General features: G+C 41.1%; 2 long non-coding RNA genes across 2 annotated transcripts in view; one reads left to right on the forward strand and one right to left on the reverse strand.

Moving 5' to 3' along the window:
* The first annotated feature begins 221 nt into the window (after positions 1–221).
* Positions 222–12,410, forward strand: LOC137174693 (uncharacterized). Its single transcript, XR_010925439.1, has 3 exons — positions 222–467; positions 6,984–7,025; positions 11,978–12,410. It is a non-coding gene; the product is annotated as an uncharacterized lncRNA (long non-coding RNA).
* Positions 12,411–13,382: 972 nt separating this feature from the next.
* The window catches only part of LOC137174928 (uncharacterized), a 53,337-nt gene continuing 51,635 nt past the window's right edge, over positions 13,383–15,084 (reverse strand). The window contains exon 3 of the long non-coding RNA XR_010925504.1: positions 13,383–14,535. This is a non-coding gene — a long non-coding RNA (uncharacterized lncRNA). The remainder of the gene's footprint in view (positions 14,536–15,084) is intronic.

Raw genomic sequence — 15,084 nt, forward strand, 5'->3', positions numbered from 1 at the left:
GATCAACTAATCGATTAATCGACGTACTGTTGCAGCTTTAGAGGTGATAACATGTCAATGATGTGTTTGCAGCTTGTTTCTGCTGCCCCCTGGTGGCTAAAAATAAACAAATGCAGCTTTAAAGTTTGAAACGTGATCTAAAAAGTTTCCCTCAGAAATAATCCACAGTATCATTTTGCACCAACATTCAACAATCATACAAAAAGAATCTGTTAAACTTTTTTCGAGGCTCATCCAATCGCGTTGATTGATTTCGGTCGACGCCCTTTAACGACGCAGCGGGCTCGGTCTTTTTCAGACGGCGGGCCAGCGATGACGCGACCCTTCGAAAGGTCACTTTTGTCTTTAAATGAGACGTTCAGCTGTTGTTTGACTTTTAAAACAATCGGCGATTCCAGGAAGAAATCAACAAGCACAAAGACGAGAGGCGAGAAGAGAAGCGCTGAAAAGAGGAAGATGGGCTGAGGGTGAGTGTCGGGGGGGGGGGGGGGGGAGGAGGGGGGGAGGAGGGAGGAGGGAAGGGAGGGGAGGGGGGGTAAACACGCTTACACACAGGACCTCCTTTTGGGCATTTTAAGTGGTCTCATTGTCCTCCTTCATGGTTCCCTTCCCTCCCTTTCTCTCTGCCCTTTCTTTCGCCCTTTTAACAGTAACCAGAGAGGCCAAGAACAACGCTGGGAGAAAGAGAGAGAGAGAGATAGAGGGAGAGACAGGAGAGAGAGAGAGAGAGAGAGAGGGGCTTAAAGAGGGGTGGTTAGGAGATAAAAACTGTCTCCTCGCTGTAAGAGAATCCCCTCTTCTTTTTCCTCTTCTTTTTTTTTTTTTTCCAGATAAGGGAAAGAGCAGGTTTATCTCTCGGTGCTCAATTGAGGGCTGGAGGACCAGTGTGTGTGTGTGTGTGTGTAAATGTGTGTGTGTGTGTGTGTCCGAGACAGACAAGTTTCTCAGACCCCTGACGCCTATCATCCCCCTCTTCTTCTGCTCTGTTTTCCACCCATCCATTCATTCACAGTTTCACAAGACGAGGTGACTCAGGCTCTTTTGGCATAACGTCCACACCAACACACACACATATATACACACACACACACACACACATACACAGGGTCGTCCCTCAGGTAGCGCTGTGTGTATGGGAAACAGACTGCTCAGGGTTCAGCGGAAGGTTGGCCCGCCTGATGCAACATGGACAGGAGTGAGAGAAAAAGGAAAAAAGAGGAAGAGAAAGAGAGAAAGACACTGGAAGACACAGAGAGAGAAAAAAAAACGGAAAAATAATGTCGAAACTACCCCGAGGTCGTGCTCATCCCTCGAGTGTACACAGGAGAATCTAAAGATGTGTGAATTTTCCTCTCCCCCCCTCTTCCTCCTCCTCCTCCTCCTCCTCCTCCTCCTGATTTCCATTTTTCATTTGCCCCTGCTTTTCATTTTCCAAAAGCCGTTTTTACTGGCTTTTTCTTCGCTTCTTTCACTTCATTTAGGTCTGAACTGCGACCCTGTTTTTCCCCTTCATTTGTTGTCTTGATTCTTTTATTCGTTGCGGTTTGTACTCTTTGCTTCAGCTGCACATGGTATTTATTTGCATTCTTGGTGTTAATCGAAAAATATGCCGGGCACCAGAAACAAATTGCTGCTTTTCATCGCAAGTCTATTTAGTCCATTAATTTATCTTTCATTTGTTTTTTTTATGACTTCCTTTCTTATTTCTAAATTGATTTTTTTTTAAATTTGCATATATATATAAAAAACAGCAGATAATAGAAATAAAACAGATGTGACAGAGGAGGTCAAGAAGCTTATACTGATGACCTCTGCTCTATTTAAGAAGAAAATACAACAAAAAAGAAAAGGAAAAAACTGAAAAAAGGTGTTTATCTTGTCCTAAAACGGTGCTTTATGTAACATCTGAATGAAAAACAACATATAATTAACCATATTAGTGTCTGTCTTATATTAAAAATGTACATATGCTCATTTACACCCATATTTGACATCGTTACGGTCAATTTTAAACCTTCAACTTTACATTTATAACATTAAAAATCAATAAAACCAACCTGAAAAGTTCAACTTTGTCTTTGTTATATTACACGTTTGATCTAATAGAACAAAAAAACCAAGAAATCAGACAGAAAAGAAGACATAATGTACATATAAACTAACCTTAATTGATTTTTTAGCTGCATTGATTGATTGATTCGGAGACTTTGGAGGCGGTGGAACAAGCTGAAAACACATAATATCACCACGGGACTCATATTTAACGTTTCCCGCACAAGTCAGCACTGAATTAGGTAAAAAGAACTTTTATGTATGCTGCACCTTTCTGCTTGCAACTTGATCTAAAATTACCAAATTTGGTTTCCTTTCATGAATTTATAGTCACTGCTGCACAATCTGTCTGCTCTGTCATCTGGTTGCCGATGTTTTTTGGGGCATTTTAAAATGTGTTAGTGTCATTGAGTAATTGTTTTGGATTGGTCCGTTTAGTTTTATTCCACTTTTGGGGATTTAGACAGCTATTGGGTTGTTTTAAGATTTATAACTGCAGTGTTTCATTCTGATATTGTGATGTACTTTGGCAAACGTACTATGTACTCTTTGTTGTAGTCTATCTTGGCCGGGACACTCTTGAAAAAGATATTTTTAATCTCACTGAGGATTTACCGCTTAAATAAAAAGTTGTTATGGTGAACGTGTTAGCAAACGTGAAGGAACATTAGCATCCCATTGGAGTTTCTCTCCGCCATCGATTGTTCTGGTAGCTGTTTGGATCTCTAACAAAAAAAAAAAAGTCACTTTAAGTTACACTTTATTCACCAGCTTGTCGTTAACTTTATCCACCCTCTGTTTGGCGCTAGACAGGTCCTGGATTGTGGGTTTGTCTGAGCGGTTTTTACTGAAAACTGCAGCTGCAGCTGGAAATAGGGTTGATGAGAGCCAGGAGACTCAACCAAAACAGTAAATTTGTCATTGAACAAACAAATCAATGAATAAAAAAAGTCTAAAAAGTTTTGCAGAGCTGAAGAGTTGATGATGATTGTATGCAGATGCTGAGTGACACAGTTCATATAGTCGTTTGATCCATTGTTAAAATAACAATATCAATAAGTGCAGTTAATTAATATATCACTAATTGATTATAACGCAGCGGTAGTTCATCCTACATTATATTTAAGGCTTTATATTGATGTGTGTTGCTCATCATTCCTCGTTTACAGATGAAACAACAAATATTTGTTTAGTATTAATACAAGAAAGTGGAAGAAATATGTTTATATTGATAGTCAGGCCTTATATTTAATGCTAAACTGCAAAAAATACTAATAAAGGTCATTTGAATTAAAAAATAAGGGACAAATCAGAGGTGAAGTCTTTGTAATCTGTTCGCCATGCCCTCCTTTTCACCTTCCTCTCCTATTCTTTCTGCTGAGTGGGAAGCTCCAGGCCGACTCCCTCCCTCCTCCTCCTCCTCCTCCTCTCCCTCCACACACACACACACACACACACACAGACACACACACACACACACACACACACACACCCACACCTACTGTGCCCCTCTCCCTTTGCCCCGGTCAGAGCACCTCTCCTGGGACGCGCCAGGCAGTGAGGTGGGCCTCTCTGGCGGTCTGGACCGGGGATCTGGTTAGTGAGGAGGAATGTGTGGAGTGTAAATGAACACACACACACACACACACACACACACACACACACAGTAAAAAATACATACCTGCACACACCTAAAGCGAGCAAACAAACTCACACACACACACACACACACACACACACAGGCTGATGAGGAGGAATGACACAGCTTCTCTTGTCTGTCACCGTTCCCCCTCTCATCCCTATTCACTCCCTCCGTCTCCGGGGACGACGGCGGGATGGACTTTCACTGATAGCGCACAAATGAGAAGGTTTTGTTTACCTCAGAGGGGGGGAAGAAAAGGAGAAAGAGAGGGTAAAAAGAGGAGTGCAGGTATTTTGTATGTATTCAAATTACGTTTGAGGCGTTTTAACGAAGAAATCGGGGAGAAAAATATGTATTTCACCTGTGAAAACCTTCAATATCAGGGAGGAAAAAGTGGTTCATTTGATGTCAAACTGCACAGAAATGTTATTCTGCAACGGTCGGTTGCTTGTTTGATTGCGAGTGTGTGTATATAAGCGCGTGTGTGGCCTTACAATCAGGTGTGCGAACGGGAGATTGACTCACTTCTCTCATTAGCCAGTCTACTACATTTTTCGCCATTTCCTCCTCAAATTAACCCTGTGAAAACACTCTGCATGTGTGTGTGTGTGTGTGTGTGTGCGTGTGTGCGTCACCCTCGGTGTCAGCAGCCACGCCCCGCTTGATCGATTGCCAACCCTTTCAATACAAACATTCTGGTGAAAATTCTTTGTTGTTTTTATAAGTGTGTGCAGACACCTGTTACACATGGGTTTTTTTTTTTTCCTCGTCTGCATGTGTGTGTGTGTGTGTGTTAATGTGTGTGTGTGTGTGTGTGTGTTAATGTGTGTGTGTGTGTGTCTGTGTGAGTTTGCAGATTCCTCACAGAGGGGTTTGTCTGGCTTAACGGTTTGCGGGTGTGAAAAAGAAAAACAAAAGAGAGAGAGAGAGACAGAGAGAGAGAGAGAGAGAGAGAGAGGGATGGAGTAAGATAGATGGATGTTGGAAAAGAGTGAGGGTTCAGCGGGAGGACAGGAGGGGAAAAAAGCGAGAGAATTAATGGTTATAAAGTATTTTTCACTACTTTGGCTGCAGCTAATAATTATTTTCAATATGGATTCATCTCTTTATGACTTTTTTTTTTTTTTTTTTTGGTTTTTGATTGAATGTTTAATCCAGTTGTTTTGTCCCGACAAGAGTCTAAAATCTATTTAATTTAGTTTTTCCCTCCATAAACGATGCGAGATGTTTAACTGATCATCAGTATTGTTGTTGATTAATCGTCTGTCGAACCGCTGATTGATTAATCAGCTCGTTTCAGCTCGATAACATGTAAACGATACAACAAAACTCTATCCATTTAGTGAAAGCGCTTCCTCATGCTTCCCTGATTATAATTTAAACATATTTATTTATTTTTCTGCGCTCGCACAAATATTTTCAGTTTGACGAAGATACAGCATATTTCAAACACAATCACTTTCTCTTTCCTCTAAATTTGTTTAAAAAAAAAAAACCTTGACAGACTCCACTTCACCCGTTCCTAACCTTTCTTCCTCCTCTTATCCTTCCAATCACTCCCCTCCTCCTCCTCCTCCTCCTCCTCCTTCGTCCTCCTCCTCCCTATTAGCACTTGTCAATGCTATCAGCAGTCTGTAATGCCCCGTCATTACGTTCAGACTCTGTCAGCCTTATCGGGGCTGTAACCCTGTAACGCTGGCTCCACTACAGCTCAGGTCTCTCTCTCTCTCTCTCTCTCTCTCTCTCTCTCTCTCTCTCTGCCTGTAAACGGACAGACGATGGGAAATCTTTCTCATTGAGACTCCGGAGTTTCGCTTTTATGCGTTTGTTTAGAGCGACGACTTACAGCGAGTGAGTCGGAAGTTTCAGTTTGACAGTTAGAGTAACAGATAAAGTGGAGGTCAAAGGTCAAGAGTCTGTTATTCCAAAAGTTGGTGGGAAATCCCGCTATGAATCATTCTGCTGCAGTTTTTGGGTGTTTTGGCTGCAGGCTGGACGTCAGGATCGGGCCAATGTTAGGATGTAGGTGGAAATATTGCAAATAAGAATATGTTACTGAATTGGAAGGACGTTTATATGATAAAGCAGTGATTCCCAACCAGATGTGAAGCTAGAAGTGACGGATAAATGGACGATACGTTCAGCTTCTGTCACTCCGAGAGGTCGTAGTACGAACGCTAACGAGACCAAACCTGTTGAAAAAACCCCGCCAAGTTTAAACATGACAGTTTCAGAATCACTTAAAGCAAATTTAGTGCAAATTTTAGCTGAATTTGCAGAATATCAGCAAAATAAAATTTGAATAAATGTCAGTTTTGTGAATATTTGCAGTTGGTTCATCATAATAAACAGCTGGTGGGACCATTAAATCATTTCAGAAGACGTTTCTGTTTGTTTCATGTATGAATTTAAGGAGCGTTATACTTTCCTCGTCGATACACACACATCTGATGCGACTCTTTTTTTGTCTCCTCACTGGACGTTTAAGTCACATGATGCATGTACGTCATGATTTAATCACTAAATCTGTTTCCTGTCGCATTTTACTTTTATCGATACATCGACTTTTTCCACCTCAACCAAATGTAAAAACTTTTGTGATAATGCAATATTTCTCAAATATCAGGTGTTTTGTGCACAAATTGAAAATACTAATAAAAACAGGTGGATGGAAACTCACCTTATATCAATTATTGTAACTATATATGCTTTTATAGGATTAATAGTAATAAACATCAAGTTTCTAATCATGTTATAGGACTGTGGGGATACGTCAGACAATAAAGGTCAGCAAACAACAGACTAAACCATCAACTAACAGAACATTTCACTTTTTAAAAATCAACAATGACTCTAGGAGATCAGGGTGTCAGAGAAATATCAGTAATAGTATCTTTTTAAAGAGAATTTTATAGCTTTTTTTGTTTTGCACACAGTCAAAACTCTCGTCCAGCGACTTGGATTCAACTTTTGCTGACAAGTGACGACATCCAACAAAAGTCCACAGCTGCTGTCACACACAGTCTGTCTTATATAAACCACCAGAAACATTGATATCTAGTATTTTTGACACCTACAAGACAACAAGCCACATGCAGATACGGCAGCTTTTCAAAGCTTTTACTCCTTGAGATCATTATTTGTACCATGTCTTTCAAAATAAAAGGACTTTTTGCCTTTATGTAATTACAGGAAATCACCATATTAGCATACAGAGCAATACACACATCATAACAGGTATATTAAATCTCTTACCCACATTTTAACAAGCTTCCTTTCCTCTCTGCAGTCAGACCTCCAGCTCCCTCTAGTGGACAAACCAGGAACAAAGGTGAGTCGCTCCTACAGGTGCAGAACTCACATTCGGTTCATCTCAATTTGTCTGAAAGTCGTCTGAGAGTCCAGCTTCTCATCCAAATATGAAATAAAGTTTATAAAAGGTGTCTTTTGAGTGTTTTTTGATTCTCCATGACACTTTTTTTCTTCTCACTGCTGCACAATAACTGTCTGTAAAAACAACACGGTTAAAATAAGAGTTAATATTGGCGAGTGAGAGACGGGAGAGCAGCGAGTGTGTGTGTGTGTTATGTTTGTGTATAATATATATATAGACTAATAGTGTGTAATTAACATAATTCCCCGTAATTATAGCAGAGCTGTAAACATTACAGAGGAACGGACAAACCGGCTACTGTATGCAGAGCACACACACACACACAGTCTTATAAAACAAACACACAACAGTATGGTATTTAAGAGACTGATTCACCACCACGTCTGTGTGTGTGTGTGTGTGTGTGTGTGTGTGTGTGTGTGTGTGTGTGTTTTCATGTTTTATGGTCCCACCTTGAAGCAGACCAACATTGTGCTCCGAGCTCAAAGCCATTTTAATGTGTGTGTCTTAAAACAGGCCACACTACAGCACACACACACATCAAATAATCACATTTTTATATATTAATGACTGTCTTATGTCTTCATATTTACAGTAAGTTTACTATTTATATTGTTGTTATTATAAAAGGGTTTCTAGTCGGGTTCAATTTGAAATATTTCAGGCTACATGTGCAGTTATTCTGATTCAATCCAGAAACAATCCAGTTCGATTTAAATCCTTTAAACCTGCAATAAAATGTCTTTTTGGCTATTTTTCGGGGGGGCAACAGAAACAAGCTGTGAACTTGTTATCATGCAGTTGTCATTCACACATCCTGCAGAGACGGAGTAACACTCATAAGTGTTTGTGGCGCCTTAAAGTCCAATATTCACTTCTTCTTTTTTTTTTAGCTTCTAGCTTCTTTGTCTCCACCAACTCCTACAAAAAAAAAAAAAATCTGGCTAAATTGCTCCACTGTGTTCACCAGCTAGTCATTATCTCTGTCTGCCTACCATTTGGTGCTGGACAGGTAGCGTGTAATAAGTTTTAAAGAGCTTTTAGGCTGAAAACATCTGCCTGCTGTGGAACAACATGGACGACAGAGAGCTGCGAAGCTGTGAAGCAAAACAATAAAGTTGAAAGCCTGAAAAATTAAAACTCTTCAGTAAAATACGCCATAAAGCGGTCGAGTCGGGTGATAATTATGATAATCGCTACGAGTAACACCTCTCACTCCGCTACACTTGCAGCTTTAAGAAGCTCAGATTTCAAATATTACAACCTGACGACAACTTAATTATATAATCCACAGTTCTCTCATCGTCATACTTGAATATATTAACGGCGTTTGTTGTAACGTGTTCTCAAAATCCTGCCCATCTGGCGTCCCAGCAGGTTAAAACAAACCATTAAACGTCTGTGTATTTATTTAACAATTTGGTCTGGGTAAAAAATAAAGAGAAAGGAAGGACGGCGTGTTAATGAAGGATGGAAGAAGACATGAGCGAACTCGTTAAGACCGACCCTGGTGCTCCTCACACATTGAAACCAGCTGGTACCCACAACATGCCCATACTGCAGTTACCTGCATGTTAAGGGGGCCCAGTAGCTTCAGGGCAAGAAGCCTTTTGCAGACATGGTATGTGTGTATCCCCCCTTAATATGTGTGTGTGCATTTATGTGAGGGTGCATGTTTGAGCTCCAGGGGTAGAGGAGAGGAGGGGAGGAGGAGGGGGAGGAGGGGAGGAGGGGGGGGTCCTGGCGTGGTGCTGAGGCCCAGACGAGAGGCCTCCCTGCCTGTCACAGCAGCGCCGCGGTCCTGCCTCTCTCCTCCAAACCTCCAGGCTGTCACAGAGGTCCTGCAGCGCTGCACTGTTTACCAGAACGAGGAGGAAACACAGATGTAGCCGCTGCAGAAGTTACCAACACATCCCAACACAGATGTGGCTTGTAATATTTCGTGCTTTGGCTGATTTATTAAAAATGTCATGCAGGCTGGGTTGCCCATTATTTTGGCTACCATGACTTCGAAGAGGAGCTTCTGGTGAATTCCTCCGCAGGGAGGGCGGAATGCTGGTTTTGGTGGGGGCGCTGGTGTTTTATGAGAAACAGTCTCTGAGGTGGCGTTGGCGAGGAAATCTGATCCTGTTAGCAGTGCGAGAAACACAATTGACAAGTCAGCAGAAGTCTGTTCGTTTCCTTCAGAGCTCAGTGAGCGGGAAAATTCGGCCCATATGTGGGCACCGAGCAAGCATGTCAAAGTTGGCAGCATCTGAGCATTATTCGCAGCCATCGGCCGTCATCGGCTAATCAGATTTCTGTGCTTACTTTCCTCCTGGACCAATGGGATTCACAGCAGAGTCTCAAAAGCTCAAATCCCAATCTGTCTCTGTTTCTCCGGTGGCTTGATCTCAAATCACACCAATTTATCAATAAATCAGAATAGCACAGAAGGTATTCTGCTGGAGAGTAGCATGCTTAAAGGACTAATGCAATGTTTTTCTTACACATTTAGCTAATAATGTTCAACAGTAGAGGCTCTTGATTAAAGTAATGCTGCAAAAAACCTTTTTCAGGTGTTCACTTCCTGCAACTCTGGGCTTGACGTCGCTGCGTTTCCTTTATATACAGTCTGTGGTTCAGCTGCTTTTTCTCTTTGCAATCATTCATACATCACCAGTCATCATATTGTTTTGTTTGACCGTAACTGATCCGTAGTGAGTGACATATCCGTCCCACTAATATAATTTGTAGTTGGCATGGATTTGTATTTTTGTGAGTTGACTTACAACTATCAGGGCTTGTCACTGTTTCTCTGTTGCTGTTTTTTTCATGAGTGTAGCTACAGTTAATGGACAGCTAGCTATTCAGGACAATGATGTCAGCTTTTACCCTGCCTGCTAAACTCTGATTGGTCGCTTGATCCCAAATCACACCAATTTATCAATAAATCAGAATAGCACAGAAGGTATTCTGCTGGAAAGTAGCATGCTTAAAGGACTAATGCAATGTTTTTCTTACACATTTAGCTAATAATGTTCAACAGTAGAAGCTCTTGATTAAAGTTATGCTGCCAAAACCTTTTTCAGGTGTTCACTTCCTGCAACTCTGGGCTTCAAACCAGCTCCAATGAAAACCAATGTGTGATGTCACACCTTCCTTTATATACAGTCTGTGGTTCAGCTGCTTTTTCTCTTTGCAATCATTCATACTTCACCAGTCATCATATTGTTTTGTTTGACCGTAACTGATCCGTAGTGAGTGACATATCCGTCCCACTAATATAATTTGTAGTTGGCATGGATTTGTATTTTTGTGAGTTGACTTACAACTATCAGGGCTTGTCACTGTTTCTCTGTTGCTGTTTTTTCATAAATGTAGCTACAGTTAATGGACAGTTAGCTATTCAGGACAATGATGTCAGCTTTTACCCTGCCTGCTAAGCTCTGATTGGTCACTCGTTCCTCTAACTGGAGAAACAGCCTTTAAGATTTGATTTCTTCAGTTTTATTGCTTTTCCAAACTTACACGCTCATCACCGAGGGGACCACACTGAAAATAAGAAATGAGAATACTTTTTTGAGGTTTGAGAGTTGGCTCCGCAGAGCTTTGCATCGATGAGCAGTTTGACAAACAAATGAACATTTCAATAAAATAGAAAATTATGTGCAGTTCTGTCAGTTTGTCCTCGTTTGATAAAATGTCGTTTGACAGCCAAAATCTCAATTGTATCAGGTCGTCGGGAGGCAAAAAACAAAAGTGAAAATGACAAATGCTCACCATGATGGATCAATTTTCTCAAGTAATGTCTCCACAAACTGAATTTTCAAGTTAGACAGCAGTCTGGAAGGTAAGGAAAAATTTCTTTTGGCTGAACAGTTATATAAAAGCTGAGATTCACCTCAGAAAAAAGGACAATTTTACACTAAACTCTACCATCTGCAAAGCCTGGGAAAAACAATGTCCTCTGACTCCAGAGCTGGCATAACATTATGTTATACAATACATCATCAGCAGCACCATTTATGAAATCAGAGGAGCAGCTTTTATTTCCATAAAACCCCACTCGCTCTCTCTCATCTGTGTGATACCTGAGCTCGTCTCCTTCTTTTTAAAACATCTTTTGGATCGCCACCAATCTTTTGCGGTTCTTCATGCGTGCCCTTTCGAAACCCCCCCCCCACCACCACCACCGGTATGTTTGGGATTATGTTTGTCATAAGCAAAAGTGGGATCGGATGCATGGATGTGTGTCTCATAAAAAAAAAAAAAAGCAGGGCAGCCGCGGGGCACGGCGGCGACGGAGTCCAATGAAACGGCTCGGATGGAGCCAGAGCGAGGCTGCTTCGAGCTCCGGGGCTTCTTGATGTGGATGAATGCATGTGGAACGCTGCAAAAGTCCCCATGCATAAACAAACAGATATGTTAGCAATAATCTGTGGGATTCTACATCAAAACCTTTGGCTTTGACCACCACTAAGATGTGTGTGTGTGTGTGCATTTTTCTCGGAGATGTGTGGATTCATACATGCACGTCTTTGCATTTCTATTCGTTTGTGCATATAAGTTCATATGTGTGTGTGTGTGTACGGCAATGGAGAAATATCTTAACACTTGTTTGCATGTTGGTATGTTTACAGTCGTGTGTGTGTGTGTGTGTGTGTGTGTGTGTGTTTGTATGTGTGTGTGATGCAGACCAGATTGTGATTTTCTCCAGCAGCGAATTGGCGAGTTTGTTAAAACAGCTTTTTCTATCTCTCATCCAAGACCACAGTGACCAGCCAAGTGCATTTGACCTTAACACACAGATACAAACACACACACACACACACACACACACACACACACACACACACACACGAGGGAGTTGTGTAACAGAGTGAACAGAAGTGCATCTCTGTTTCCAGACGCAGAGATGGAAAAAAAATAAAGGAAGATACGACGAAATAGAGGGATCAAGAAAGACATCATGCCTCTTTTTTTTTGTTTTTTTTCCCCTGATTTGCCATTTCTGGGGTTTCTCAAATGCAGTAAAGGTGAGAGTTTGTAGTGTTTTTTTTTGTTTTTAGTGACCTTTTACTGTCCCAACATGCTGATTCGATATATTTCATTCATTCAGTCTTGGATGCAACAGCTGCATTTGTATCCAAACGCTGTAAAGGATCATATATGTTCAACACAGCAGTAAAGTTCTTGTATCATCAGATTATTGTTCCTCTAAATCTATAGAAGCAAATATTGTGTTTTCTGGTGATTCAAGTTCCTGTTTTGTTTAGGATATCAAAGAAATGATAATCAGAAAAAACAGTCCGGTTAACGGTTTTCTACTTAAGAATAAAAGGTGGATAATAAAAGCAAATAAAGATATTATTGGGCAGAAATTGACAATATTTCCTTTACAAGAGGACATTTGGACGTCTGCACGTCTCTGTCCGCACAGACCTCCAGAAATGCGTCACACACGACCTTTCCATGTTTCCATGCTTCTCCCTCGTGACGGCAGTGTGAACAACAAGTGTCGTTCTTGTGTTTTTTTTCATGCCTGAATAAAATTACTGAAGACTCGCTGATACAACTATGACTACGTCTGATTATCTTACGGCTTCAGGTCCGTATTTGAGATTCGGGTTTCAGATTGAAGGATATTGATTTTGAATGCTTTTTTGGGGGGGGCAGATCTTACTGATCATTTAATTAATGACAGTAGTAGTTATCAGTATTGTAAAGGGCTACTAGAGGCACTAATAATTAAGTATTGCGGATGAGTTTTATACTTGCGATCAGGTTCGGACACACTTTTCTCAAGCGAAGTTAAACATTTCTCAACAGGATGAAGCTGTAGCTGACACTGAGATACAGATGTAACGTGTCACTCAGGGAAGATCATGAATTATTGTTTCTTTTTTACATCCAACAAGGTTTTTTTTGTTTTTTTTATTATTCACTGGCAGCTCGTTTATTAACAAAGTTTAAGAGCCTTTTAAGATGTCAAATTCAGGCATAACCTTTATCTATTCTTCTCATCCCTTTTCTGGTTTCTCCATCCCTCCCTCCCTCTACGGACCAGACATCCCAGTTTATCCTTCTCTCGCTCCTCATCTATCTGTTTTTTGGGGATTTTTTTTTTTTTTATATTTCCAATCTTTCACTCTCTTCCCACGTCACCTCTCACACTCTGGATGTTCTTTTCATTTGTTTTTTTTTTTCTCTGTTTCTTCCCCTCCCTCTTTTCTTCACCTCTACCATCCTAACCAACTTTCTGGATCAAACCAGCTTCGTTTCTGGCTCCTTTTTTTTTTTTTATTCTCTCCCTTCTTCACTGATACATCATCTCTCCCGTCCTTTGTCTCTCACGCTCATCCCTCATTTTTTCCTCTTGTTCGTTCACATCTTTCTTCTCATCCCACCTATCTCTCCTTTAGTTTCTCATCTTTTCAGCTCTTCTTTCTCTCTCTGACAGAAAAACTAGACTTGACAGATAAAAAAAAAAGAAAAAAGGGGAAAAGTAAATATCTGAAAGTGAGAGGTGGGGGGGGGAAAGTGGGAGTTTGACAGCAATTTGCTTCCCTTCTCACATCCAGTCATCCTGGCCAGACACTGACGGGTGGCTTTCATACCTACTAATAAACTTGTTTCCATCACACACACACACACACACATATGCACAGAAACACACACACACACATCAGGAACATAATGTTGGCTTGTTTCAAGTTGAGACCATAAAACTCAAACACACACACACACCAAAACACACACTTCAAGGCGGCTGCGATGAGACTCAGCCAACCTTGTTCTTTGGCGAGAGCTGGGCACCCTTCTGTGTGTGTGTGTGTGTGTGTGTGTGTGTGTGTGTGTGTGTGTGATTGATACTCCAACAGTCTTTGCGATATATCCCCGAGATCAGTTTCTATGTCAACGACAGTCAACAAACATGCGACTGGGCATTATCCTCTCAGTCTTGTGTCTCGCTGCCTGCGTCGGCGGTGTCGATAAAGTTTTTACAAAGATTAAAAGGGTGAGAGAGGAGAAGCATCTTTCAGTCTCTCTCTCTCTTTCTCTCTTTCTCTCTCTATCCAAAGTTGTAAAAATAAACCGAACGCTGCCTTTCATCATTTTTATTCGCGCGAGGACATGAAGAGGCTTCGCTCCAAAGCAAAAAAAAAAAAAAAAAAAAAAAGACGTCCAACTCTGAGAAAAAACAAAAAAAACAAAAAAAAAAATCACACCTACTCTCACAAAACGACTGCTGGCATGAAGAGAAGCACATTGTGGGATATTATGAAGGTTGTGAGTCATCTCTGGGCCTTGGCTCGACGGCTTTTCGAATGGAATCATCTGAGTTTTTGAAATATCGGTGGATAAATCTGAGGTACCAGCACCCAGGAGCGAAGGAGGTTGTAGTCTGCTGCTGCTGCTGCGGAGACTCGTCAAAGTCTGTGTGAATGCTCTTCCAAACCAAACTCTTAAGAAGAAGAAGAAGAAGAAGAAGAAGAAAGAATTTGTGCAAAAGCAGCAGGATGAGCCCTGCGAGCAGAAAGAAGAAGAAGCTTCATTTATGTGAAAACTATATTTTTCATTCCTTAAATCAATTAACCCGCTGGCTCTCTCAAGACATTTTTCTGGGCTCTAGTTTCTTGTTTCGTTTTGACAGTCGATGATTGAGACTCTGCATGTTTATACGTTATCGTGCAAAGTCGTGTTGCGATCAGACTTCTCTTTACCCTCAGAGGGAGAAAAAAAAAAAAAACATGGCAGCGTCCCTTACAGAACAAAAAAGCCACTGTTTAAAATAAAACCGCCTTGTTTTGTTTGTCGTCGTCTTCTTCTTCTTCTTTTTTTTTTTTTTTAATGTGCACTGACGCTGACTGCGGAGGGTGAGAGCCAATCACAACACGGGTTGCAGACGAAGGGGGCGGGACTTTACAGTAATCAGTGAAATTCATAGACACAATGGGCCCCGTCTGTCAAAACCAAATGAAACTTGAGTGCAGATAAAAGACTTGGAGTCTGT

The sequence above is a fragment of the Thunnus thynnus genome, chromosome 22, assembly GCF_963924715.1.
Source record: "Thunnus thynnus chromosome 22, fThuThy2.1, whole genome shotgun sequence".
In the NCBI taxonomy this organism is placed as follows: domain Eukaryota; kingdom Metazoa; phylum Chordata; class Actinopteri; order Scombriformes; family Scombridae; genus Thunnus; species Thunnus thynnus.